Source organism: Lepidochelys kempii, chromosome 20 (genome assembly GCF_965140265.1).
Source record: "Lepidochelys kempii isolate rLepKem1 chromosome 20, rLepKem1.hap2, whole genome shotgun sequence".
Classification (NCBI taxonomy): Eukaryota; Metazoa; Chordata; order Testudines; family Cheloniidae; genus Lepidochelys; species Lepidochelys kempii.
The window spans coordinates 16,131,140-16,157,427 of NC_133275.1; the positions used below are offsets into that span (position 1 = coordinate 16,131,140).

Consider the following 26,288-nt stretch of genomic DNA (forward strand, 5'->3'; position numbering starts at 1 on the left):
AGCCCCGGTTCCCCACTGCAGGCCAACGGGGGCTGCAGGAAGCCGTGGCCAGCACATCCCTCGCCCCACGCTGGTTCTCGCAGTAAAACAGAAGGTTTATTAGATGACAGGAACATGGTCTAATACAGAGCTTGTAGGTGCAGAGAACTGGACCCTTCAGCTGGGGGGTCCATTTTGGGGGGCAGTGAGCCAGACAACCACATCTGCCCTTCACTCCATGTCCCAGCCAGCCCCAGACTGAAACTCCCTCCAGCCTGTCCTCCTCTGGCCTTTGTCCCTTTACCCAGCCAGGAGGGCATCTGATTCCTTTGTTCTCCAACCCCTTTAGCTCTCACCTTGCAGGGGGGAAGGGCCCAGGCCATCAGTTGCCAGGAAACAGGGTGTCGGCCATTCTCTGTGTCCAGACCCCTGCACACACCTGCCCTCTAGGGATCTGCAACGATCATACACCCTTACCCCACCACCTAGATACTTAAGAACTGCCTAGGGGAAACCGAGGAACCACGCACTATTTAGAGGAAACATTAAGAACAGTCCCCCTTCGTCACACTGGGTATGAGATTTTGCTGTTTGTGCAGGAAGCTGGGAGCCCCAGGGCGCCCTGTTTAACCCTGGGACATGGTGCCTCTCCAAGAGGCCCTGCAATGAGTGTTGGACTGAAACCCAGCCAGCTTGGTTTACATCCGGCCCACAACAGCGTCAGATGGAGCGAACGGGCCAAAGTGAAAGCAGAGCCTCTCCCCAAGCCTCTGGGAAAGACCGACCTGCCTTGCGGGGCGGGTGTGCAATTCCTAGCTTCTCCCTCCCTCCCGGCTGCTGTTAACGGGAGGCAAACAGAGACTGCAATAAACCCCTCTGGTAGGAACGAGCCTGCGCCGCTGGGGAACGGAGCCACCCGGAGCAGATTAAAAGCCCTAGTCCCAGAGCCAGGGCAAGCGTTCTCCTCTGGATAGCGGTTGGGGACGTCATACAGGGCGGCTTTTGGGCCCAGGGTTCTCATCCTGGCGCTTCAGCTGCTAGTTACCTAGGGCCTCCTCTTCTGCAGTGCTGAGTCCCACAGCTGCACTGAAGTCACTGGGGCAGATCCACTGCTCATGTCAGTGACCACAGCTCCAGGAACGGGGCTGGAGAATGTGCTGTGCCCCTGAACAGGGCTGGGACAAACTGCCCCAGCTGAGGTCTGCCCCGGTGGGAGCTGTGGGGAGCCCAGTGTACTGGAAGCTGCTGCTGCCCCGGGGTTTGTGATGGAGAATGTGGGGTGACGGTGGGGGGGGGGCAATTCAGCACAAACAGCTCCTTTCGATTTCCTCCCAGCCACCCCAGCATGCCTGGGGACTCCCCTCCCCAATCAATCAAAGCCCAAGACGGGGATCTGACGCTCGACATAAAGTTACTCCTCCGCCAGCTGATGTAACCCACGCACCTTCTGGGTGTGGTGTTGTGTCCCATCGAGAGGCATCAAGACCATTCGAGAGAGAGATAAGATGAGTCTGCTCTGCAGCCGTCGCTCCCAGTCAGGGGGCTTTCAGCTCATGCGATAGAGTCATGCACTAAGCTCCAGAGGCCCCAGGTTTGATCCCCACCCGCCGACGACCAGGGTCTGTGGGAGTGACGCTGGCGTGGCTGGCAAGGGGCAGCAGGAAGGGTTTCCACTGAGCGTTAAGGGAAAGGAACTTGCTGGCTGTGGCACGGTGCAGCCGGCTGGTTGGCACACCGGGAAAGGAAGATGGAGGAGAGCTCCAGCCCTGGCTGCGTCCCCAGCTATTGTCTTGGCCTTGTAAAAGGCTAACAGACGTAATGCGAGCTTTGAAAGCGAACACACCGTGTTCTGGGCCTGGAGCAGCAGCTGGGAAGCGTTCCCAATAAAAAACCGCACCGGGATCCCTGTAATCCGCACCAGAGTGCAGGGGGAGGGGAGGGAGCTGGAGGGCCTTTGAAAACACAGACAGCTTGATGCCAGCCTTCCCTGGCTGCATGAAGCTATCCTCCAGAACCATGCCACCAAGGGCCCAGTCCTGCAGCGGGATAGCTGGAGGGTTGGTGTCGCTATCCTCCTGTTCTACAGAGGGGGAAACTGAGGCACAGAGCTGGGCCACATCAGGGCGCGGCTGGGGATGGAGCCCGTCAGATCCTCATGAGCTGCTGTGAGGCGCTAGCCCTTGTGTCTGTGCCAGGTATAAACCCAGGCCCCGTGTGCAGGCCCAGCCGTCCGTCCCCTGGCGGGCAGCAGGGCCCATGCAGGAGCCCCCACACAGCCCCCCACCGCCCTCGGCTGCAAAGCAGCCCCAGCCCCATGGCTGGCCCAAAGGAAACACCTCCACGGTCTTTCCAGGTGCCATCCAGTTCCCCGGCGCCTGCAGGAAGGTTTGGGGTAATCACGCACACGCTGGGTCTCCCAGTCACCAACGCTTTGCCCGGAGCCTGGCTCGGAGGAAAGCGCAGACCCAGTCCGGCCAGCCTTGACGTCCCTCTCCGCGGAGCTGGGAACGTGCCTGGAGCTTCCAGCCCAGTCCTGTCTACTCAGCGAACGGCTTGCTGCTGCTCTTTCCCGGGTCTCCTCCTCCCTCCCCAGCCCTGGAGCCAGACAAACACCCACACACAGGCCTACTGTGCCCATGGCTGTACAGCGGCTGCAGGGCTGCAGCCATCGCGTCCTGGACATATTCAAGGGGAGCCCAATGGGATTGGCCAGGCAAGGAGGGCATGAGCCCTGCCCAGCTAGGATGGGGCACCGTCCCCAGGCTGCTGCATCAAAGCCAGCCCTGGCTAGGAGCGATCAGCGACACTGCACTGGCTGATAGGTGCCATGAGCTGGGTGGGTCTCATCATCCTTCTTCGGGTGCCGCTGCAGAGGCGAGCTCCTAGACCAAGGGGGAGGGAAACAAGCATAGGGAAGGGGAGTGACCACACCCCCTCCTTCCGCACCCCACTCCCTGCCTCAGCCCTGAGCCCAGTCCAGCACTTCAAACCCTTTGGCTCCAGCACATAGCCCCTGCCTGCACCACAAACCCCTCATCCCCAGCCCCACCCCAGAGCCCACACCCCCCGCAGCCGGAGCCCTCACCCCCTTCCCCAGCCTGGAGACCCCCTCCCACACTACGAACCCCTCGGCCCTCTTCCCCAGCAGCAGGTCAGAGCCAGGCATAGAACCCAGGTGTCCTGACTCCCAGGCTTCTGCCTGCTAGGCCGATGTAGCTGGGCCACCCAGATGATGCTTAGCACATGGCTCCCCCATGTGATGGATGTCATCATCCCCATTTCACAGAGGGGGAAACTGAGGCACAGAGCAGGTGAGGGCCTGGCCCAGTGGGTGCCTGAGCCAGTGTTCGGTGCTCCTGGCTCCCAGACCTGTGCTGAGACAAACACCCACCCCCTTGGCACTCGCTGGGCGGGCTAGCAAAGGGGATGCAGCAGGACAGCTGCAGCCCCTAGTTTGAACAGGCTGCAACCCCAGCACCTTTCACCAGCCCCAACCCCCAAAACAAAGGCCCCTCCCAGCACCAGCAGCTCCCTCCTGGAGTGTCCAGCCTGGAGCGCCCCCCAGAAGGTCCTGGGAACAGCTCAGTAAAGAGTCTCCTGTTTGCCTTCTCTGTCTGCCCCCTGCATCAGCCCCCTACCCCAGGCCCGTCCCCCCAGCTCCAGGGAGTCAGACCCGTCAGCGACCTCCCTTTTTCCACCATGTGCTTTTAATTTTAGTCTGACTTGAGAAACTGGAAGAAGTGAGGGGGCAGGGTGAGGCAGTGGGATGGGGGCAGGGGGTAAGGAGGTGGGGTGGGGGAAATGAGGGGTGAGAAGGGGGTGGAACTGCGGTCGTGGGTGGGGGGCATGAAGAGTAAGGGGGGAGTGGGGCTGTGGTTGGGGCAAGGAGGCATGTGGGTCAGTAGGGTGGGGCAGGGAGGAGGAGGTGCGTTGGTCAGTGGGATGGGCGCAGGGAGGAAGCATGTGGGTCAAGGAGGAGGAAGCGTGTGGGTCAGTGCAGTGGATCAGTTGGGTGGGTGCAGGGAGGAAGCGTGTGGGTCAGTTGTTCCATGTCAGTCAGTGAATCATTCCCCCCCGCCCCTGTGTACTGCATCCCTATCGAGGACCCCCCATCCGCCAGGTGACCAGGCCATTGAACAAGCTGCAAGAGGAGCCAGTGAGTGCCCCAGCTGGCGCCAGGTGCCAGGGCGAGGGAGAAGCTCGGAGCTCTGCTCTGGCTGCATTTCTGTGCCCTCTGGCTCTGCTGGGGGTGGGGGATGTCTGTGCTGTCAGCCCTGTGCTGCGGGGAACTGGGCTGAGACCAGCTCGCCTCTGCGTCTTTTGGGCCACACCTCAGAGGCCCTCACCCCCGGAAGCTGAGTGAGTCAGCTGGGGGAGGACAGAGCTGGTGAGAGAACCCAGGAGTCCTGATGCCCAGCCCCCCTGCTCTAACCCCCAGACCCTGCTTCCCTCCCAGAGCCGGGACAGAACTAGGGTTGCCAGGTGTCCGGTTTGCAACCTGAACTCCCGGTCGAAAAGGGACCCTGGCGGCACCGGTCAGCACTGCTGACTGGGACACTAAAAGTCCGGTCAGCAGCACAGCAGGGCTAAGGCAGGCTCCCTACCTGCCCTGGCTCTGCGTGGATCCTGGGAAGCGGCCGGCATGTCCAGCTCCTAGGCACAGGGGCAGCCAAGGGGTCTCTGTGCACTGCCCTCACCCTGAGCATCAGCTCCATAGCTCCCATTGGCCGGGAACGGTGGCCAATGGGAGCGGTGGGGGCAGAGCCTGAAGCCGGAGACAGTCTGTAGAGCTGCCTGGCCACACTTCCATCTAGGAGCCGCAGGAACATGCCGGCCACTTCCAGGAGCTGCCTGAGGTAAGCACTGCCCGCGCACACACACCCCGCACCCCAACCCCCTGCCCTAGCTCTGAGCCCCGTCCCGTCCTCCGAACCCCTTGGCCCCAGCCCAGAGCCCCTGAACCCCTCATCCCCAGTCCCACCCCAAAGGCTGCACCCCCAACCGGAGCCCTCATCCCCACTCCCCCAACCCCCTGCCCCGGCCTGGTGAAAGTGAGTGAGGGTGGGGGAGAGCGAGCGATGGTGTCAATCAATTAAGGTGCTGGGGTATGACTGGTTAAAGAATTGTTTTGCAATGTGCTAGGATTAGTTAGAAAATTGTTTTCTAATATTTTAGTAAAATGATGGTTAAGGTAGAGCTAAGCAAGACTCAAGTTTCACTATGTAAAGGTGGGTCCAAAAGGAAGTTCTTTGGAACCAACTCCAGGACACAGCCCCAAGGTCAGAGCTGCCAGACCTCAACACCTGCGAATCATAGAATCATAGAATCATAGAATATCAGGGTTGGAAGGGACCCCAGAAGGTCATCTAGTCCAACCCCCTGCTCCAAGCAGGACCAATTCCCAGTTAAATCATCCCAGCCAGGGCTTTGTCAAGCCTGACCTTAAAAACCTCTAAGGAAGGAGATTCTACCACCTCCCTAGGTAACGCGTTCCACTGTTTCACCACCCTCTTAGTGAAAAAGTTTTTCCTAATATCCAATCTAAACCTCCCCCACTGCAACTTGAGACCATTACTCCTCGTTCTGTCATCTGCTACCATTGAGAACAGTCTAGAGCCATCCTCTTTGGAACCCCCTTTCAGGTAGTTGAAAGCAGCTATCAAATCCCCCCTCATTCTTCTCTTCTGCAGGCTAAACAATCCCAGCTCCCTCAGCCTCTCCTCATAAGTCATGTGTTCCAGTCCCCTAATCATTTTTGTTGCCCTTCGCTGGACTCTCTCCAATTTATCCACATCCTTCTTGAAGTGTGGGGCCCAAAACTGGACACAGTACTCCAGATGAGGCCTCACCAATGTCGAATAGAGGGGAACGATCACGTCCCTCGATCTGATCGCTATGCCCCTACTAATACATCCCAAAATGCCATTGGCCTTCTTGGCAACAAGGGCACACTGCTGACTCATATCCAGCTTCTCGTCCACTGTCACCCCTTGGTCCTTTTCCGCAGAACTGCTGCCTAGCCATTCGGTCCCTAGTCTGTAGCTGTGCATTGGGTTCTTCCGTCCTAAGTGCAGGACCCTGCACTTATCCTTATTGAACCTCATCAGATTTCTTTTGGCTCAATCCTCCAATTTGTCTAGGTCCTTCTGTATCCTATCCCTCCCCTCCAGCGTATCTACCACTCCTCCCAGTTTAGTATCATCCGCAAATTTGCTGAGAGTGCAATCCACACCATCCTCCAGATCATTTATGAAGATATTGAACAAAACCGGCCCCAGGACCGACCCTTGGGGTACTCCACTTGATACCGGCTGCCAACTAGACATGGAGCCATTGATCACTACCCGTTGAGCCCGACAATCTAGCCAGCTTTCTACCCACCTTATAGTGCATTCATCCAGCCCATACTTCCTTAACTTGCTGACAAGAATACTATGGGAGACCGTGTCAAAAGCTTTGCTAAAGTCAAGAAACAATACATCCACTGCTTTCCCTTCATCCACAGAACCAGTAATCTCATCATAAAAGGCGATTAGATTAGTCAGACATGACCTTTCCTTGGTGAATCCATGCTGGCTGTTCCTGATCACTTTCCTCTCATGCAAGTGCTTCAGGATTGATTCTTTGAGGACCTGCTCCATGATTCTTCCAGGGACTGAGGTCCCTGGAATCACATCATGCGGAAGCTGGAGTCCCCCAGATGACCTGATCCTGGCTGGCAATCAAGAAAAGGTCAGCTGCCTTATTGGGAGTGGTGAGTGGTGAGCATTGTATGCGGAGCAGGTGCATTCTGTTTTGGTGACTGTCAATAAATAGAGGTTAAGGGTATTCCTGGGAAAGGTTCTTTCACTGGTAAAAGACCCCACAAACCTGCAGAGTGTGAGGTTATGCCCTGAGCCCACGGAAAGGTAACGGTGGGTGCCCTAGAGCGCGAGGTTATGCCTGAGCCCTAGGAACTGGGTACAGGTTGGTGCCCCTAGAGTGTGTGAGTAACGGAGAATTGTGTGCGTAACAGTCCTTCTCACACAGGACTGGAGTCAGGATTGTCACCCCCATTTAGCAACAGGGCAAACTGAGGCACGGGCTAGTGAAAGTGCTTAGAGCCAGCCCAGGAGGCTGAATGGCACCAGGCCTGAGCTCTGGCCCTCCACAGAATTAGCTCGGGTCTCAGGCCAAAGAGCGCCATGCCCCTGCACCCTGCCTGTCGGCAGGTGGGGCAGGTTGACCCCTTGGTGCCAGCATGGGCAGCGTGGCCATGGGGCATGTGGCAGCCTGGACGTGGGGCACGTGGCCTGGGGGAGTGGGGAGCTGATGGGCTGGAAGCTGGAGGCCGCTGGTCTGTTTCCTCAGAGTCACTTCCACTGGCTGCAGGCTCAGGGCATGATTCACCCTGTGACAGCCGTCAGGAGCTGGCCGGGATGGGAGCAGCAGGCACCGTGCTGGGGCCCTGAGAGGCAGCCGCTGGAGATCACTGACGCTGTGTCACCCTCCAGGAGAGAGAGGTCCCTCTGCACCAGCCAGCCCCATCTGCAGGCGGGTGGGGCACAGGGTACAGCTGTGGCGGGGCTTGGTTTAGCTTGGGGAACCCTCAAGTTCATCTCCTTACTGAGGCATTGTTTGGGTCAAACATGGCTCCAGAGCCCCCCCCCCCCTTCCCCCGGATTACCCCCCCTCCATGAGCTGCCCCTCCGCCCCCAGGGGTGCAGAATCCCCCCTGCCCAGGCCACTGGCTGCTCTGGCTGGCTGCAGAGGGGATTGTTCCCCCGTGCAGTGCACAGGCCCTGCCCACAGAGCCACGTGCAGCTCCCAGGTGCTGCGCTGCCTCCTGCTGGCTGCACAGGGGTCCTGCCCGTTCAGGGAGCCATGGGACTCACCTGGCCAGTGCAGATACAAGAACCTGCCCCAAAGCTTCGCTGGTGAGTCCACGGGGCAGGGAAAAACTTGTCCCTGCTGAGCTCTGTGCAGTCCCTGGGGAGCCGTGCCCTGGCACTGCCCTTCAGGCCAGGCTTCCACAGGTATGTAGGTGCTGAACTCCTGGGGTTCAGTGGGACTTTGGTGCCTAAATCCAGCCCTTAGTTTCCCGTGCCTCAGTTTCCCTCACATGATGAGGGTAGTGGCCCTGCAGTTGGGGGAGGATTGTGAGGATAAAGGCACTGAAGCCCCTGAGGGGCCCAGGCACTGGAGGTATGGGGGCCACCTTACCCAAAGCTGGCAGGATGGGAGTGGTGCTGGGTTTGGGTGCGCCCTACAGCAGGGCTCAAAGAGCCACCTCTGCCTTCCTCCCCAGAGCCCACAAGCTGACTGTTGTCGCTGTGGGTTTTATCCAGTTCAATGCACCATCCTGGCATCACCGTGCAGCGAAACAACCCGCCCACTCCCTGGTGCACAGCTGCGCTAGGTGTGCTGCGGGGACCTGCCCTTTGCAGCCGGCGGGGCGTGGCCCAGTGCCAACTGCAACTTGGGGCAGCTCCGCCTGTCTGTGCTGGGGCAGCAGCGCCACTGGGCTACTGAGGCCTGAAACTGCCAGCGCAGAAAGGCCTGTGTGCCCCTTTCCTACGACAGACACCCCAGGACCCTGCGCTAGCAGGGAGCCCCGGGGTCATGGCGAGAAGGGCAGAGCCACAGCCATGGGGAGAAGGAGCCGCGGCCTGTGGCCATGATAGCAGAGTGTGGGGAACGGGGTCACTCTCCGCTGGGGCAGGGTCGCCGCTGCCCTTCCCCCTGGGAAGCTGTTTGGGTCACAATCTGAATCTGGGCCTGGCGCTCTGCTCAGCTTTGAGTGACACCTCGGCCCCAGGGCACTGGGCTGGGGGGGGGCAGCCCCTGGGGGGATCAGCGCCTGTGCCAGTGGGGAGGCACCTCTCTGCTCTTAAGCCACCTCCTGCACTCAGATGCCCTGTGAGTAGGGCTTGTAGGCAGGCCATGGAGGGGTCAGCCTGGGAGGGATGCTGGGGGGCTACAGAGGGTCAGCCTGGGCTGAGCTGGGAGGATGCTGGGGGGTGACGGAGGGTCTGGCTGGGCTGAGCTGGGAGGGATGCTGGGAGGGTGGTGGAGTGTCAGGCTGGGACGGATGGTGGGGGGGTGATGGAGGGTCAGACTGGGCTGAGCTGGGAGGGATGGTGGAGGGACGACGGAGGGTCAGACTGGGCTGAGCTGGGAGGGATGGGAGGTGACGGAGGATTGGGCTGGGCTGAAGTGGGAGGGATGGTTGGGGGGTGATGGAGGGTAGGTCTGGGCTGAGCTGGGAGGGATGCTGGGGGGTGATGGAGGGTTGGGCTGGGCTGGGCTGAGCTGGGAGGGACGCTGGGTGGGTGATGGAGGGTAGGTCTGGGCTGAGCTGGGAGGATGCTGCAAGGGTGATGGAGGGTCGGGCTGGGAGGGATGGTGGGGGGTGATGGAGGGTCGGGCTGGGCTGAGCTGGGAGGGATGCTGGGAGGGTGATGGAGGGTCGGGCTGGGCTGAGCTGGGAGGGATAGTCGGGGGGTGACGGACGGTTGGGCTGAGCTGGGAGGGTGATGGAGGGTCGTGCTGCGGGGGATGGTGGGGGGCAACAGAGGGTTGGGCTGGGCTGAGCTGGGAGGGATGCTCGGTTGTAGTAGAGCTACAAAGCTGGGGGTTGTAGTAGAGGAGAGAGGTTGTCTTCACCGTGTTGCTCAAGGATTGTCTTGTAGCCAGTTGGTGTTGTGGGCTTGTGTGGAAGAATGAGGTGGGCAGTAGAGGTGACTGGGTTGGCAGTACCAAGCTACCTGCCTCCATGGTGCTGCAACCAGCTTGGCTAGGGAAGCACAGGGCTGAACTTACAGCTGATGTCCCCAGTCCAGGCCAGGTAGGTGCATGGTGCAGTGGAACCCAATGGGTGGGAGGAGACTACCTCTCCCCCCATGGCACCCTCACAGACAGCCAATGGGCAAGGGGCAGCTGTCTATGCCCAGGGGTCTTAGTGTTTGCAGTGTAGCTGTAGCCAAGTGGGTCCCAGCATACAGAGGGGAGGCAGGGGGGGATCTCTTTCATTGGACCAACTTCTGCTGGAGAGAGAGAGCTTCAGAGCCACACCAAGCCCTTCTTCAGGTGTGAAGTTCTCCCAGCTCACAGCAATGGGCAAGTGCACAGATTGTTCAGCGTAAGGAGTTAGCACATGTTGTAAGTGACCATGTGAGGTGTGGTGGTGCGTTAACACCGCTGCAGGGGCAGGAGAACAAGGGGGCTGGTGGGTTACAGGTGGTTGTAATAAGTCGGAGAACCAGTGTCTGATCAGCCCATGATTTTCAGTGTCTAGCCGTTAGGAATTGAGCCTTAACCACTAGCCCCCCCTCTTTGTCCTATGTTAACAGGCCACTTTACCTCTCCTGGCCCATTCCACCATTTGCTAACTGTGACGGTGCACTCATATGATGTTATGAAAATATGCTAATAAGCGTGACTATGATGTAACTGGAATATGCTTCATTCAAAAGGTCTCTTGTAAGGTATCATTACAAAGCTTATAATCTACTGTGTGTGTTCATCCAATGTGTATAAATGTATCATTCTTGTATCTGAAACTAGAAATATGAAATATAACTCTGAGGTCCTATTTGTAATTACGCAAAGTGTGGGCCATTAACGGTGGCTTGGAATCTTGATGGCTCCCATTAACCAGGACAATTGGTTGTAAATGGCTCTGTTTACTTGTAAGTCTTCCTGTGTACGTGTGCTAGCAAGTGGGTAATGAAATCTTACAGTGACATGTGATCATGTCACCTGAACTGGAATCCATCTTTAACCTGGTGCTTTTCCATTTAGGACGGGTGGGAACCCAGAGAGGGACAAAGGATTCCCGCCTTGTGCAAAAGATGTATAAGGGGGTGGAACAGAACAAAGGAGGCTGCAGTCATGAGAAATCCCCTAGCTGCCACCTGAGCTGAAACAAGGACTGTACCAGGGGAAAGGATTGTGCCCAGACTAGGAAGGTGTCCAGTCTGTGAAAGAAGCTTATTGAAACATCTCTGAGGGTGAGATTTTATCTATATTCAGTTTTCTACTGTATTAGGCTTAGACTTACGTTTTATTTTATTTTGCTTGGGAATTTACTTTGTTCTGTCTGTTACTACTTGGAACCACTTAAATCCTACTTTTTTTATTTAATAGAATCACTTTTTACTTATTAACCCAGAGTAAGTATTCATACCTGGGGGGCAAACAGCTGAGCGTATCTCTCGATCAGTGTTATAGAGGGCGAACAATTTATGAGTTTACCCTGTATAAGCTTTATACAGGGTAAAACAGATTTATTTGGGGTTTGGACCCCATTGGGAGCTGGGTGTCTGAGTGCTGGAGACAGGAGCACTTCTTAAGCGGTTTTTAGTTACGTCTGCAGCTTGTGGGGGATGGGCTCCCACCTCATCTTTAGGGGATCAGTATAGCTGTAGTGACTGGCAGCTCCAGGGCACTGGGACAGGGACAGCCCCCTTCCCACTCCCCCCAGGAGATAGCAGCCTCCAAGCATCCCCTGGGGCAGGTGTTTATGTGACTGCTCTACCCCAGAGAAAGCCCCCAGCCCTGCCCTCCCACATGCTTCACCAAAGCCCAGCCACTGGGAGGGGGTCCCCTGGGCTGCCTGCCTCACAATGGCCCAGACCTGCAGGGCTGGGAGAGACCCTGAGCGATGCCAAGGGAACCCCCCTCTCCCTCTCCAGCAGGATGCCCAGCCCCATGGCCTGCAGCCTGGAGAAAACTCCTTAGAGCCAGCCCCATCGGGAGCCAGCCCAGGACGTGGGCTCGTCCCGGAGTCACTGCTGCACTGCAGCCCCTCCACCCTGCTACTGCTACCCCCAACCCACTGCTGCCCCCTTGCACTGCCAGCCCCATTCCCTGTGCTGCCCTGCCAAAGCAGGATGGCGGTGGGGGCAGAACAAGGCAGGGGCTGGGTCAGTGCAGGTCCCATTTCATCCATCTCCTCTCTGAGTCAGCCAGTTTTTCCAGCCTCTCCCAGCTGGCCTGGGTGCCATCACTTGCTGGCATGTTCCGAGGCTCCTGGCCCAGGGAGAGTTAGGTTTCCAGGCATGCCTGGCACCTGGAAATGCAGGTTCTGGTGGTGGTGGTGGGGGCACTGGGGAATGGAGCCCCCCTGAGCCTGGCAGACAATCCCTCGGGCACCCGTTCCAGGGTGGCGGTGATGGGGTGCTCAGTGCACTCTGTAGAGCCATGTTGTTATTGATGTGGGAAGCCGTGTTCACCTCCCCAGGCAACAGAGCCAGGAAATAGAACCCAGGAGTCCTGGCTCTCAGCCCCTCCCCCTTCCTGCTGTAATCACTAGACCCCACTTCCACCCCAGAGTTGGGAACAGAGTCCTGAAGATCTGATTCGCTGTCCCTCTGCTCTAATCACTTGACCACCTGCCCTCCCACCCCTGAAGAAGGCAAGGGAGACTTGACAAAGGGATTCCCTATACCAGCTCTCCAGCGCCATCTGCTGCCCCAGCAGCCCGGTTTGCTTTGCAGAGGCCCTGGCTTAAGCATTTATTTTCAAGATGAAAATTTTTTGATGAAACACAAGAACAAAATCAAAACAAGTATTTATATTAAAACAGAAAGAAAAGGAGTACTTGTGGCACCTTAGAGACTAACCAATTTATTTGAGCATGAGCTTTCGTGAGCTACAGCTCACTTCATCAGATGCATACTGTGGAAACTGCCTCAGACTTTATATACACACAGAGAATATGAAACAATACCTCCTCCCACCCCACTGTCCTGCTGGTAATAGCTTATCTAAAGTGATCATCAGGTTGGGCCATTTCCAGCACAAATCCATCTTTTTTGCGAATACAGACTAACAATTGTCACTTTAGATGGGCTATCACCAGCAGGAGAGTGAATTTGTGTGGGGGGTGGAGGGTGAGAAAACCTAGATTTGTGCTGGAAATGGCCCAACCTGATGATCACTTTAGATAAGCTATTACCAGCAGGACAGTGGGGTGGGAGGAGGTATTGTTTCATATTCTCTGTGTGTATATAAAGTCTGCTGCAGTTTCCACGGTATGCATCTGATGAAGTGAGCTGTAGCTCACGAAAGCTCATGCTCAAATAAATTGGTTAGTCTCTAAGGTGCCACAAGTACTCCTTTTCTTTTTGCGAATACAGACTAACACGGCTGTTACTCTGAAACCTGTCATATTAAAACAGAGTCATTCGGCAAAACAAATGGCATTATAACTTATTGTAGCCTTTTTTGGAGGCAAAATGTTTGAGTCTCTTATTTTGATGAACATCATAGAAGCGTAGGACTGGAAGGGACCTTGAGAGGTCGTCTAGTCCAGTCCCCTGCACTCATGGCAGGACTAAATATTATCTAGACCATCCCTGACAGGGGTTTGTCCAACCTGCTCTTAAAAATCCCCAATGATGGAGATTCCACCACCTCCCTAGGCAATTTATTCCAGTGCTTCACCACCCTAACAGGTAGGAAGTTTTTCCTAACGTCCAACCTAAACCTCCCTTGCTGCAATTTAAGCCCATGGCTTCTTGTCCCATCCTCCGAGGTTAAGATGAACTACGCCACCATCCTCCTGGTTTCCAGAAAGGCTCAGCTGGCGCGGGGCCCTGCTACTCGGCAGAAGAGGGTGAGGGCTGGTCTACACGGGCACTTTACAGCACGGCAACTTGCTCACTCCGGGGTGTAAAAAAACACCCCCCTGAGCACAGCAAGTTTCAGCGCTGCAAAGTGCCCGTGTAGACAAGGCCCCAGCGCTGGGAGCTATTCCCCTCGTGGAGGTGGGTTTTTTAGAGCGCTGGGAGCCCCACCGCTGTGGCGTGACCACACAAGCCACGTTAAAGCGCTGCCACAGCAGTGCCAGTGTAGACTAGCCCTGAGACTGGGGGGGGAGGAAGAGCAGGGGGCTCTTTGTCTTCTCCCCTTCCCCCTCTCTTGGCCATGCCAGACTGTGCTGTCCTTGGGGCAAGGACCATGGCTGGTGTTAAAGGGCTGGGGTGGGACAGGCTGCACAGTGCCTGAGGCTGAGGAGCCAGGCCATTTCATAGAATCATAGAATCATAGAATATCAGGGTTGGAAGGGACCCCAGAAGGTCATCTAGTCCAACCCCCTGCTCCAAGCAGGACCAATTCCCAGTTAAATCATCCCAGCCAGGGCTTTGTCAAGCCTGACCTTAAAAACCTCTAAGGAAGGAGATTCTACCACCTCCCTAGGTAACGCGTTCCACTGTTTCACCACCCTCTTAGTGAAAAAGTTTTTCCTAATATCCAATCTAAACCTCCCCCACTGCAACTTGAGACCATTACTCCTCGTTCTGTCATCTGCTACCATTGAGAACAGTCTAGAGCCATCCTCTTTGGAACCCCCTTTCAGGTAGTTGAAAGCAGCTATCAAATCCCCCCTCATTCTTCTCTTCTGCAGGCTAAACAATCCCAGCTCCCTCAGCCTCTCCTCATAAGTCATGTGTTCCAGTCCCCTAATCATTTTTGTTGCCCTTCGCTGGACTCTCTCCAATTTATCCACATCCTTCTTGAAGTGTGGGGCCCAAAACTGGACACAGTACTCCAGATGAGGCCTCACCAATGTCGAATAGAGGGGAACGATCACGTCCCTCGATCTGATCGCTATGCCCCTACTAATACATCCCAAAATGCCATTGGCCTTCTTGGCAACAAGGGCACACTGCTGACTCATATCCAGCTTCTCGTCCACTGTCACCCCTTGGTCCTTTTCCGCAGAACTGCTGCCTAGCCATTCGGTCCCTAGTCTGTAGCTGTGCATTGGGTTCTTCCGTCCTAAGTGCAGGACCCTGCACTTATCCTTATTGAACCTCATCAGATTTCTTTTGGCTCAATCCTCCAATTTGTCTAGGTCCTTCTGTATCCTATCCCTCCCCTCCAGCGTATCTACCACTCCTCCCAGTTTAGTATCATCCGCAAATTTGCTGAGAGTGCAATCCACACCATCCTCCAGATCATTTATGAAGATATTGAACAAAACCGGCCCCAGGACCGACCCTTGGGGTACTCCACTTGATACCGGCTGCCAACTAGACATGGAGCCATTGATCACTACCCGTTGAGCCCGACAATCTAGCCAGCTTTCTACCCACCTTATAGTGCATTCATCCAGCCCATACTTCCTTAACTTGCTGACAAGAATACTATGGGAGACCGTGTCAAAAGCTTTGCTAAAGTCAAGAAACAATACATCCACTGCTTTCCCTTCATCCACAGAACCAGTAATCTCATCATAAAAGGCGATTAGATTAGTCAGACATGACCTTTCCTTGGTGAATCCATGCTGGCTGTTCCTGATCACTTTCCTCTCATGCAAGTGCTTCAGGATTGATTCTTTGAGGACCTGCTCCATGATTCTTCCAGGGACTGAGGTCCCTGGAATCACATCATGCGGAAGCTGGAGTCCCCCAGATGACCTGATCCTGGCTGGCAATCAAGAAAAGGTCAGCTGCCTTATTGGGAGTGGTGAGTGGTGAGCATTGTATGCGGAGCAGGTGCATTCTGTTTTGGTGACTGTCAATAAATAGAGGTTAAGGGTATTCCTGGGAAAGGTTCTTTCACTGGTAAAAGACCCCACAAACCTGCAGAGTGTGAGGTTATGCCCTGAGCCCACGGAAAGGTAACGGTGGGTGCCCTAGAGCGCGAGGTTATGCCTGAGCCCTAGGAACTGGGTACAGGTTGGTGCCCCTAGAGTGTGTGAGTAACGGAGAATTGTGTGCGTAACAGTCCTTCTCACACAGGACTGGAGTCAGGATTGTCACCCCCATTTAGCAACAGGGCAAACTGAGGCACGGGCTAGTGAAAGTGCTTAGAGCCAGCCCAGGAGGCTGAATGGCACCAGGCCTGAGCTCTGGCCCTCCACAGAATTAGCTCGGGTCTCAGGCCAAAGAGCGCCATGCCCCTGCACCCTGCCTGTCGGCAGGTGGGGCAGGTTGACCCCTTGGTGCCAGCATGGGCAGCGTGGCCATGGGGCATGTGGCAGCCTGGACGTGGGGCACGTGGCCTGGGGGAGTGGGGAGCTGATGGGCTGGAAGCTGGAGGCCGCTGGTCTGTTTCCTCAGAGTCACTTCCACTGGCTGCAGGCTCAGGGCATGATTCACCCTGTGACAGCCGTCAGGAGCTGGCCGGGATGGGAGCAGCAGGCACCGTGCTGGGGCCCTGAGAGGCAGCCGCTGGAGATCACTGACGCTGTGTCACCCTCCAGGAGAGAGAGGTCCCTCTGCACCAGCCAGCCCCATCTGCAGGCGGGTGGGGCACAGGGTACAGCTGTGGCGGGGCTTGGTTTAGCTTGGGGAACCCTCAAGTTCATCTCCTTACTGAGGCATTGTTTGGGTCAAACATGGCTCCAGAGCCCCCCCCCCCTTCCCCCGGATTACCCCCCCTCCATGAGCTGCCCCTCCGCCCCCAGGGGTGCAGAATCCCCCCTGCCCAGGCCACTGGCTGCTCTGGCTGGCTGCAGAGGGGATTGTTCCCCCGTGCAGTGCACAGGCCCTGCCCACAGAGCCACGTGCAGCTCCCAGGTGCTGCGCTGCCTCCTGCTGGCTGCACAGGGGTCCTGCCCGTTCAGGGAGCCATGGGACTCACCTGGCCAGTGCAGATACAAGAACCTGCCCCAAAGCTTCGCTGGTGAGTCCACGGGGCAGGGAAAAACTTGTCCCTGCTGAGCTCTGTGCAGTCCCTGGGGAGCCGTGCCCTGGCACTGCCCTTCAGGCCAGGCTTCCACAGGTATGTAGGTGCTGAACTCCTGGGGTTCAGTGGGACTTTGGTGCCTAAATCCAGCCCTTAGTTTCCCGTGCCTCAGTTTCCCTCACATGATGAGGGTAGTGGCCCTGCAGTTGGGGGAGGATTGTGAGGATAAAGGCACTGAAGCCCCTGAGGGGCCCAGGCACTGGAGGTATGGGGGCCACCTTACCCAAAGCTGGCAGGATGGGAGTGGTGCTGGGTTTGGGTGCGCCCTACAGCAGGGCTCAAAGAGCCACCTCTGCCTTCCTCCCCAGAGCCCACAAGCTGACTGTTGTCGCTGTGGGTTTTATCCAGTTCAATGCACCATCCTGGCATCACCGTGCAGCGAAACAACCCGCCCACTCCCTGGTGCACAGCTGCGCTAGGTGTGCTGCGGGGACCTGCCCTTTGCAGCCGGCGGGGCGTGGCCCAGTGCCAACTGCAACTTGGGGCAGCTCCGCCTGTCTGTGCTGGGGCAGCAGCGCCACTGGGCTACTGAGGCCTGAAACTGCCAGCGCAGAAAGGCCTGTGTGCCCCTTTCCTACGACAGACACCCCAGGACCCTGCGCTAGCAGGGAGCCCCGGGGTCATGGCGAGAAGGGCAGAGCCACAGCCATGGGGAGAAGGAGCCGCGGCCTGTGGCCATGATAGCAGAGTGTGGGGAACGGGGTCACTCTCCGCTGGGGCAGGGTCGCCGCTGCCCTTCCCCCTGGGAAGCTGTTTGGGTCACAATCTGAATCTGGGCCTGGCGCTCTGCTCAGCTTTGAGTGACACCTCGGCCCCAGGGCACTGGGCTGGGGGGGGGCAGCCCCTGGGGGGATCAGCGCCTGTGCCAGTGGGGAGGCACCTCTCTGCTCTTAAGCCACCTCCTGCACTCAGATGCCCTGTGAGTAGGGCTTGTAGGCAGGCCATGGAGGGGTCAGCCTGGGAGGGATGCTGGGGGGCTACAGAGGGTCAGCCTGGGCTGAGCTGGGAGGATGCTGGGGGGTGACGGAGGGTCTGGCTGGGCTGAGCTGGGAGGGATGCTGGGAGGGTGGTGGAGTGTCAGGCTGGGACGGATGGTGGGGGGGTGATGGAGGGTCAGACTGGGCTGAGCTGGGAGGGATGGTGGAGGGACGACGGAGGGTCAGACTGGGCTGAGCTGGGAGGGATGGGAGGTGACGGAGGATTGGGCTGGGCTGAAGTGGGAGGGATGGTTGGGGGGTGATGGAGGGTAGGTCTGGGCTGAGCTGGGAGGGATGCTGGGGGGTGATGGAGGGTTGGGCTGGGCTGGGCTGAGCTGGGAGGGACGCTGGGTGGGTGATGGAGGGTAGGTCTGGGCTGAGCTGGGAGGATGCTGCAAGGGTGATGGAGGGTCGGGCTGGGAGGGATGGTGGGGGGTGATGGAGGGTCGGGCTGGGCTGAGCTGGGAGGGATGCTGGGAGGGTGATGGAGGGTCGGGCTGGGCTGAGCTGGGAGGGATAGTCGGGGGGTGACGGACGGTTGGGCTGAGCTGGGAGGGTGATGGAGGGTCGTGCTGCGGGGGATGGTGGGGGGCAACAGAGGGTTGGGCTGGGCTGAGCTGGGAGGGATGCTCGGTTGTAGTAGAGCTACAAAGCTGGGGGTTGTAGTAGAGGAGAGAGGTTGTCTTCACCGTGTTGCTCAAGGATTGTCTTGTAGCCAGTTGGTGTTGTGGGCTTGTGTGGAAGAATGAGGTGGGCAGTAGAGGTGACTGGGTTGGCAGTACCAAGCTACCTGCCTCCATGGTGCTGCAACCAGCTTGGCTAGGGAAGCACAGGGCTGAACTTACAGCTGATGTCCCCAGTCCAGGCCAGGTAGGTGCATGGTGCAGTGGAACCCAATGGGTGGGAGGAGACTACCTCTCCCCCCATGGCACCCTCACAGACAGCCAATGGGCAAGGGGCAGCTGTCTATGCCCAGGGGTCTTAGTGTTTGCAGTGTAGCTGTAGCCAAGTGGGTCCCAGCATACAGAGGGGAGGCAGGGGGGGATCTCTTTCATTGGACCAACTTCTGCTGGAGAGAGAGAGCTTCAGAGCCACACCAAGCCCTTCTTCAGGTGTGAAGTTCTCCCAGCTCACAGCAATGGGCAAGTGCACAGATTGTTCAGCGTAAGGAGTTAGCACATGTTGTAAGTGACCATGTGAGGTGTGGTGGTGCGTTAACACCGCTGCAGGGGCAGGAGAACAAGGGGGCTGGTGGGTTACAGGTGGTTGTAATAAGTCGGAGAACCAGTGTCTGATCAGCCCATGATTTTCAGTGTCTAGCCGTTAGGAATTGAGCCTTAACCACTAGCCCCCCCTCTTTGTCCTATGTTAACAGGCCACTTTACCTCTCCTGGCCCATTCCACCATTTGCTAACTGTGACGGTGCACTCATATGATGTTATGAAAATATGCTAATAAGCGTGACTATGATGTAACTGGAATATGCTTCATTCAAAAGGTCTCTTGTAAGGTATCATTACAAAGCTTATAATCTACTGTGTGTGTTCATCCAATGTGTATAAATGTATCATTCTTGTATCTGAAACTAGAAATATGAAATATAACTCTGAGGTCCTATTTGTAATTACGCAAAGTGTGGGCCATTAACGGTGGCTTGGAATCTTGATGGCTCCCATTAACCAGGACAATTGGTTGTAAATGGCTCTGTTTACTTGTAAGTCTTCCTGTGTACGTGTGCTAGCAAGTGGGTAATGAAATCTTACAGTGACATGTGATCATGTCACCTGAACTGGAATCCATCTTTAACCTGGTGCTTTTCCATTTAGGACGGGTGGGAACCCAGAGAGGGACAAAGGATTCCCGCCTTGTGCAAAAGATGTATAAGGGGGTGGAACAGAACAAAGGAGGCTGCAGTCATGAGAAATCCCCTAGCTGCCACCTGAGCTGAAACAAGGACTGTACCAGGGGAAAGGATTGTGCCCAGACTAGGAAGGTGTCCAGTCTGTGAAAGAAGCTTATTGAAACATCTCTGAGGGTGAGATTTTATCTATATTCAGTTTTCTACTGTATTAGGCTTAGACTTACGTTTTATTTTATTTTGCTTGGGAATTTACTTTGTTCTGTCTGTTACTACTTGGAACCACTTAAATCCTACTTTTTTTATTTAATAGAATCACTTTTTACTTATTAACCCAGAGTAAGTATTCATACCTGGGGGGCAAACAGCTGAGCGTATCTCTCGATCAGTGTTATAGAGGGCGAACAATTTATGAGTTTACCCTGTATAAGCTTTATACAGGGTAAAACAGATTTATTTGGGGTTTGGACCCCATTGGGAGCTGGGTGTCTGAGTGCTGGAGACAGGAGCACTTCTTAAGCGGTTTTTAGTTACGTCTGCAGCTTGTGGGGGATGGGCTCCCACCTCATCTTTAGGGGATCAGTATAGCTGTAGTGACTGGCAGCTCCAGGGCACTGGGACAGGGACAGCCCCCTTCCCACTCCCCCCAGGAGATAGCAGCCTCCAAGCATCCCCTGGGGCAGGTGTTTATGTGACTGCTCTACCCCAGAGAAAGCCCCCAGCCCTGCCCTCCCACATGCTTCACCAAAGCCCAGCCACTGGGAGGGGGTCCCCTGGGCTGCCTGCCTCACAATGGCCCAGACCTGCAGGGCTGGGAGAGACCCTGAGCGATGCCAAGGGAACCCCCCTCTCCCTCTCCAGCAGGATGCCCAGCCCCATGGCCTGCAGCCTGGAGAAAACTCCTTAGAGCCAGCCCCATCGGGAGCCAGCCCAGGACGTGGGCTCGTCCCGGAGTCACTGCTGCACTGCAGCCCCTCCACCCTGCTACTGCTACCCCCAACCCACTGCTGCCCCCTTGCACTGCCAGCCCCATTCCCTGTGCTGCCCTGCCAAAGCAGGATGGCGGTGGGGGCAGAACAAGGCAGGGGCTGGGTCAGTGCAGGTCCCATTTCATCCATCTCCTCTCTGAGTCAGCCAGTTTTTCCAGCCTCTCCCAGCTGGCCTGGGTGCCATCACTTGCTGGCATGTTCCGAGGCTCCTGGCCCAGGGAGAGTTAGGTTTCCAGGCATGCCTGGCACCTGGAAATGCAGGTTCTGGTGGTGGTGGTGGGGGCACTGGGGAATGGAGCCCCCCTGAGCCTGGCAGACAATCCCTCGGGCACCCGTTCCAGGGTGGCGGTGATGGGGTGCTCAGTGCACTCTGTAGAGCCATGTTGTTATTGATGTGGGAAGCCGTGTTCACCTCCCCAGGCAACAGAGCCAGGAAATAGAACCCAGGAGTCCTGGCTCTCAGCCCCTCCCCCTTCCTGCTGTAATCACTAGACCCCACTTCCACCCCAGAGTTGGGAACAGAGTCCTGAAGATCTGATTCGCTGTCCCTCTGCTCTAATCACTTGACCACCTGCCCTCCCACCCCTGAAGAAGGCAAGGGAGACTTGACAAAGGGATTCCCTATACCAGCTCTCCAGCGCCATCTGCTGCCCCAGCAGCCCGGTTTGCTTTGCAGAGGCCCTGGCTTAAGCATTTATTTTCAAGATGAAAATTTTTTGATGAAACACAAGAACAAAATCAAAACAAGTATTTATATTAAAACAGAAAGAAAAGGAGTACTTGTGGCACCTTAGAGACTAACCAATTTATTTGAGCATGAGCTTTCGTGAGCTACAGCTCACTTCATCAGATGCATACTGTGGAAACTGCCTCAGACTTTATATACACACAGAGAATATGAAACAATACCTCCTCCCACCCCACTGTCCTGCTGGTAATAGCTTATCTAAAGTGATCATCAGGTTGGGCCATTTCCAGCACAAATCCATCTTTTTTGCGAATACAGACTAACAATTGTCACTTTAGATGGGCTATCACCAGCAGGAGAGTGAATTTGTGTGGGGGGTGGAGGGTGAGAAAACCTAGATTTGTGCTGGAAATGGCCCAACCTGATGATCACTTTAGATAAGCTATTACCAGCAGGACAGTGGGGTGGGAGGAGGTATTGTTTCATATTCTCTGTGTGTATATAAAGTCTGCTGCAGTTTCCACGGTATGCATCTGATGAAGTGAGCTGTAGCTCACGAAAGCTCATGCTCAAATAAATTGGTTAGTCTCTAAGGTGCCACAAGTACTCCTTTTCTTTTTGCGAATACAGACTAACACGGCTGTTACTCTGAAACCTGTCATATTAAAACAGAGTCATTCGGCAAAACAAATGGCATTATAACTTATTGTAGCCTTTTTTGGAGGCAAAATGTTTGAGTCTCTTATTTTGATGAACATCATAGAAGCGTAGGACTGGAAGGGACCTTGAGAGGTCGTCTAGTCCAGTCCCCTGCACTCATGGCAGGACTAAATATTATCTAGACCATCCCTGACAGGGGTTTGTCCAACCTGCTCTTAAAAATCCCCAATGATGGAGATTCCACCACCTCCCTAGGCAATTTATTCCAGTGCTTCACCACCCTAACAGGTAGGAAGTTTTTCCTAACGTCCAACCTAAACCTCCCTTGCTGCAATTTAAGCCCATGGCTTCTTGTCCCATCCTCCGAGGTTAAGATGAACTACGCCACCATCCTCCTGGTTTCCAGAAAGGCTCAGCTGGCGCGGGGCCCTGCTACTCGGCAGAAGAGGGTGAGGGCTGGTCTACACGGGCACTTTACAGCACGGCAACTTGCTCACTCCGGGGTGTAAAAAAACACCCCCCTGAGCACAGCAAGTTTCAGCGCTGCAAAGTGCCCGTGTAGACAAGGCCCCAGCGCTGGGAGCTATTCCCCTCGTGGAGGTGGGTTTTTTAGAGCGCTGGGAGCCCCACCGCTGTGGCGTGACCACACAAGCCACGTTAAAGCGCTGCCACAGCAGTGCCAGTGTAGACTAGCCCTGAGACTGGGGGGGGAGGAAGAGCAGGGGGCTCTTTGTCTTCTCCCCTTCCCCCTCTCTTGGCCATGCCAGACTGTGCTGTCCTTGGGGCAAGGACCATGGCTGGTGTTAAAGGGCTGGGGTGGGACAGGCTGCACAGTGCCTGAGGCTGAGGAGCCAGGCCATTTCATAGAATCATAGAATCATAGAATATCAGGGTTGGAAGGGACCCCAGAAGGTCATCTAGTCCAACCCCCTGCTCCAAGCAGGACCAATTCCCAGTTAAATCATCCCAGCCAGGGCTTTGTCAAGCCTGACCTTAAAAACCTCTAAGGAAGGAGATTCTACCACCTCCCTAGGTAACGCGTTCCACTGTTTCACCACCCTCTTAGTGAAAAAGTTTTTCCTAATATCCAATCTAAACCTCCCCCACTGCAACTTGAGACCATTACTCCTCGTTCTGTCATCTGCTACCATTGAGAACAGTCTAGAGCCATCCTCTTTGGAACCCCCTTTCAGGTAGTTGAAAGCAGCTATCAAATCCCCCCTCATTCTTCTCTTCTGCAGGCTAAACAATCCCAGCTCCCTCAGCCTCTCCTCATAAGTCATGTGTTCCAGTCCCCTAATCATTTTTGTTGCCCTTCGCTGGACTCTCTCCAATTTATCCACATCCTTCTTGAAGTGTGGGGCCCAAAACTGGACACAGTACTCCAGATGAGGCCTCACCAATGTCGAATAGAGGGGAACGATCACGTCCCTCGATCTGATCGCTATGCCCCTACTAATACATCCCAAAATGCCATTGGCCTTCTTGGCAACAAGGGCACACTGCTGACTCATATCCAGCTTCTCGTCCACTGTCACCCCTTGGTCCTTTTCCGCAGAACTGCTGCCTAGCCATTCGGTCCCTAGTCTGTAGCTGTGCATTGGGTTCTTCCGTCCTAAGTGCAGGACCCTGCACTTATCCTTATTGAACCTCATCAGATTTCTTTTGGCTCAATCCTCCAATTTGTCTAGGTCCTTCTGTATCCTATCCCTCCCCTCCAGCGTATCTACCACTCCTCCCAGTTTAGTATCATCCGCAAATTTGCTGAGAGTGCAATCCACACCATCCTCCAGATCATTTATGAAGATATTGAACAAAACCGGCCCCAGAACCGACCCTTGGGGCACTCCACTTGACACCGGCTGCCAACTAGACATGGAGCCATTGATCACTACCCGTTGAGCCCGACAATCTAGCCAGCTTTCTACCCACGTCAGGAGCCAGGGGTGCTTTGCCCTGAGGGAGGCTGCTGCGCAGGGGCACGCAGATCCCAGCTCCCCCTTACGCCCACAGGGTGGGCTGCACTCTGCCGTGGCTGGGGAGGGGTCACTAGTGCAAGGGGTGGGCTCAAACCCTCCCTCCAGAGGTCACTCCTGTCCTGTCTCCCACAATGCCACAGGGCCATGCCTACCAGGACAGCATCTTGAGGGGTAATTGCCACCTCGCTGCCCTCCCAAGCCAAAGTGAATGGGGAGTCCCCCAGGGACCCAGAAACAAACCAGGCACTCTAAAACTCATCCTGCCATCCCCAAACCTAGTGACTCCAGCCAGCCACCCAGCCTTGGAATCTGACCTTGGCTCAGCTCACTGGGCAACATCCACCCCAGAGCTTAAACTGTTCCCCCCGGCTCGTTGTATCCGCAGTAACAGGATAAGGCCCCTAGCTTGCCCTTCTGCCATCAGCTGCAGCTTACCTCAGGAACAGGCCTGCCCTAGCGCTCGCTGATTACAGATAAAATGCCAAATTAACAGTTGGGTCGGTACTTTATTTTTGCAATTAAGAAGTATACCTGCCACCCTCCCCGTACCTGCAGGGCTTCGGGGGGATTATTCGCTCCACAGTGGAGTGGGTAGTGGCTAAATGCTTTTATCCTCTCAGGCTGAAACACAGACATGAGGCTGAGAAAAGCAGGTCTGCAAAGAACCCAATTTAAACAAGTCTGGAAGCAAAGCCCAGAAGGAGATTGCACAGCCAAAGCCTCAATTGCAGCCTTCCAGCCACACAGCGCCTCGGAAAGCGTGGAAAGAAAGAAAAGCAACTCTCGGCCCCATGGGGTGCCCGCCGCATGTGAGAGGAGCAAATGCAAGGGCTGCAAACGCTGCCTGCCCTTCAAAGCTCCCAGCGTTGACATTCTGAAATAAGGTTTCCATCAGGCGGTCTGTATTTCACAGCCAAACATGAAATAGACAATTTGCTGAAGCTATTGACAGAAATATGCCTCTTCTTAAGGTGCCATAAAGGGGTCCACAGTGTTTGAGATGCTTCTCCAGCCTGGTGGGATGGATGCTCAGCTTCCAGGCTGCTCTAAATGCTCCGCACATAAATAAAGGGGATTTCAAACTCCTGTCTGACAAGCACAGCTGCAGGTCTTGGAGCCGTTTGTGCTTTAAAAAATGTAGTCACAGGCAGCAAAGATAAACAAGGAGTCACACACGTTATGAGAACCCCAGCTCTGCAGGGACCTGGGAGGGGTTATTTAAAAGTTTATTCCCCCACCTCCCCAAATCAGACATTTTTACCTGGATTAATTCTGGCAGGTGCTTGAAGTGTTTGTTTCCCTTTGCAATACCCAAAACACAATGTTGAGACTATTTTAAACTGATAGCTAAAAACTGTGATCAAAGCAAAGACAGCAGAGCTAATGCACCGCAGCACCAGGGAACGTAACACTTTCTTAAAGAACCTTCCCAAAGCGGAATTGTCCTAGGGACTATTCAAACTCGCTTCAGCTCAAGTTCTAAGGGCACAGCACCAAACAGCAACAGAACAAACCTATCCCAACGTAAAAGTTCTCTGCTTCTGAAAGCCAAACTCGTGTGACATGCACGGCTGACTTGTAAGCCTGCGTCCTGCAAACATGTATTTAATGCTATGTGCAGAGTCCCATTCAATGGGACCACACGTGACTACAGCGAAGCACATTTAGATAAGCCTTTGCACAGCCAGGTTTAAGTTACCTTCTTTGTTAGCTCTCGGCCACAGCTGGCTGCTGACATAGATTGCCATCGCTCCAATGTAGAGTTCTGACAGTTTTCCCTAGCTGATGATGTCCTTCTGTTTTAAATTGTGTGTCACAGGCTTCAAAATGATGGGGATTTTTTCTTTCATTCATAAAAGATTTTAGAAATAGCTTCCAAAAGAAAAGTGTGAAGAATTACAGACAAGTGTTCAAGGAACAATCTCTGTTTAAACTAAACTGGTAACAGGTTCATATTTTCAATAACTGACTTAGGATGGTGAACTCCTTTGATTTTCACTGAGCTTAGACTCAAGTTTCTCATTCACTTTTGAAAATGGGATTTAGGTCTTGGCTATCAAGGGAATACCATGAAACTGACTGATGTGCTTTGCAGACTGCCAAGGCTGAAGATTAGGTTAGTCATTGTGATTGGTATTTTGTTTACATGTAAGGTCAGTGTCTGTGTTATTACTTTACCATAAGTTATACAAACTGAGGAAGATACTGACAGATGCAGTAGCTAGTGCACTTCCGACTCAACATCACGTTCATTAGAATTGGTAATTTGGTTCAAGCTAAGGCTCAGGGGGTGGGGTTGGTTTTGTGACAGAATAAATTAGGAGTCTTGCTGTTTTATGAGACAATGGAATTTATGTTTAAATCTTAATTTTGTATTTCCTAATATTGTTTGCATTGGAAACTGAGAAATGAGTGATGGGCATGACTGGAACTCAGGTCACTGCAGCTGTTTGGGAATAGTGATGCCAGTGGTGAACG

At 55.0% G+C, this 26,288-nt stretch overlaps 1 protein-coding gene across 2 annotated transcripts in view; it reads right to left on the reverse strand.

The window, feature by feature from the left end:
- The window catches only part of LOC140900694 (gametocyte-specific factor 1-like), a 610,277-nt gene that overhangs the window by 579,125 nt on the left and 4,864 nt on the right, over positions 1–26,288 (reverse strand). The gene's annotated exons all lie outside the window — the stretch shown is intronic.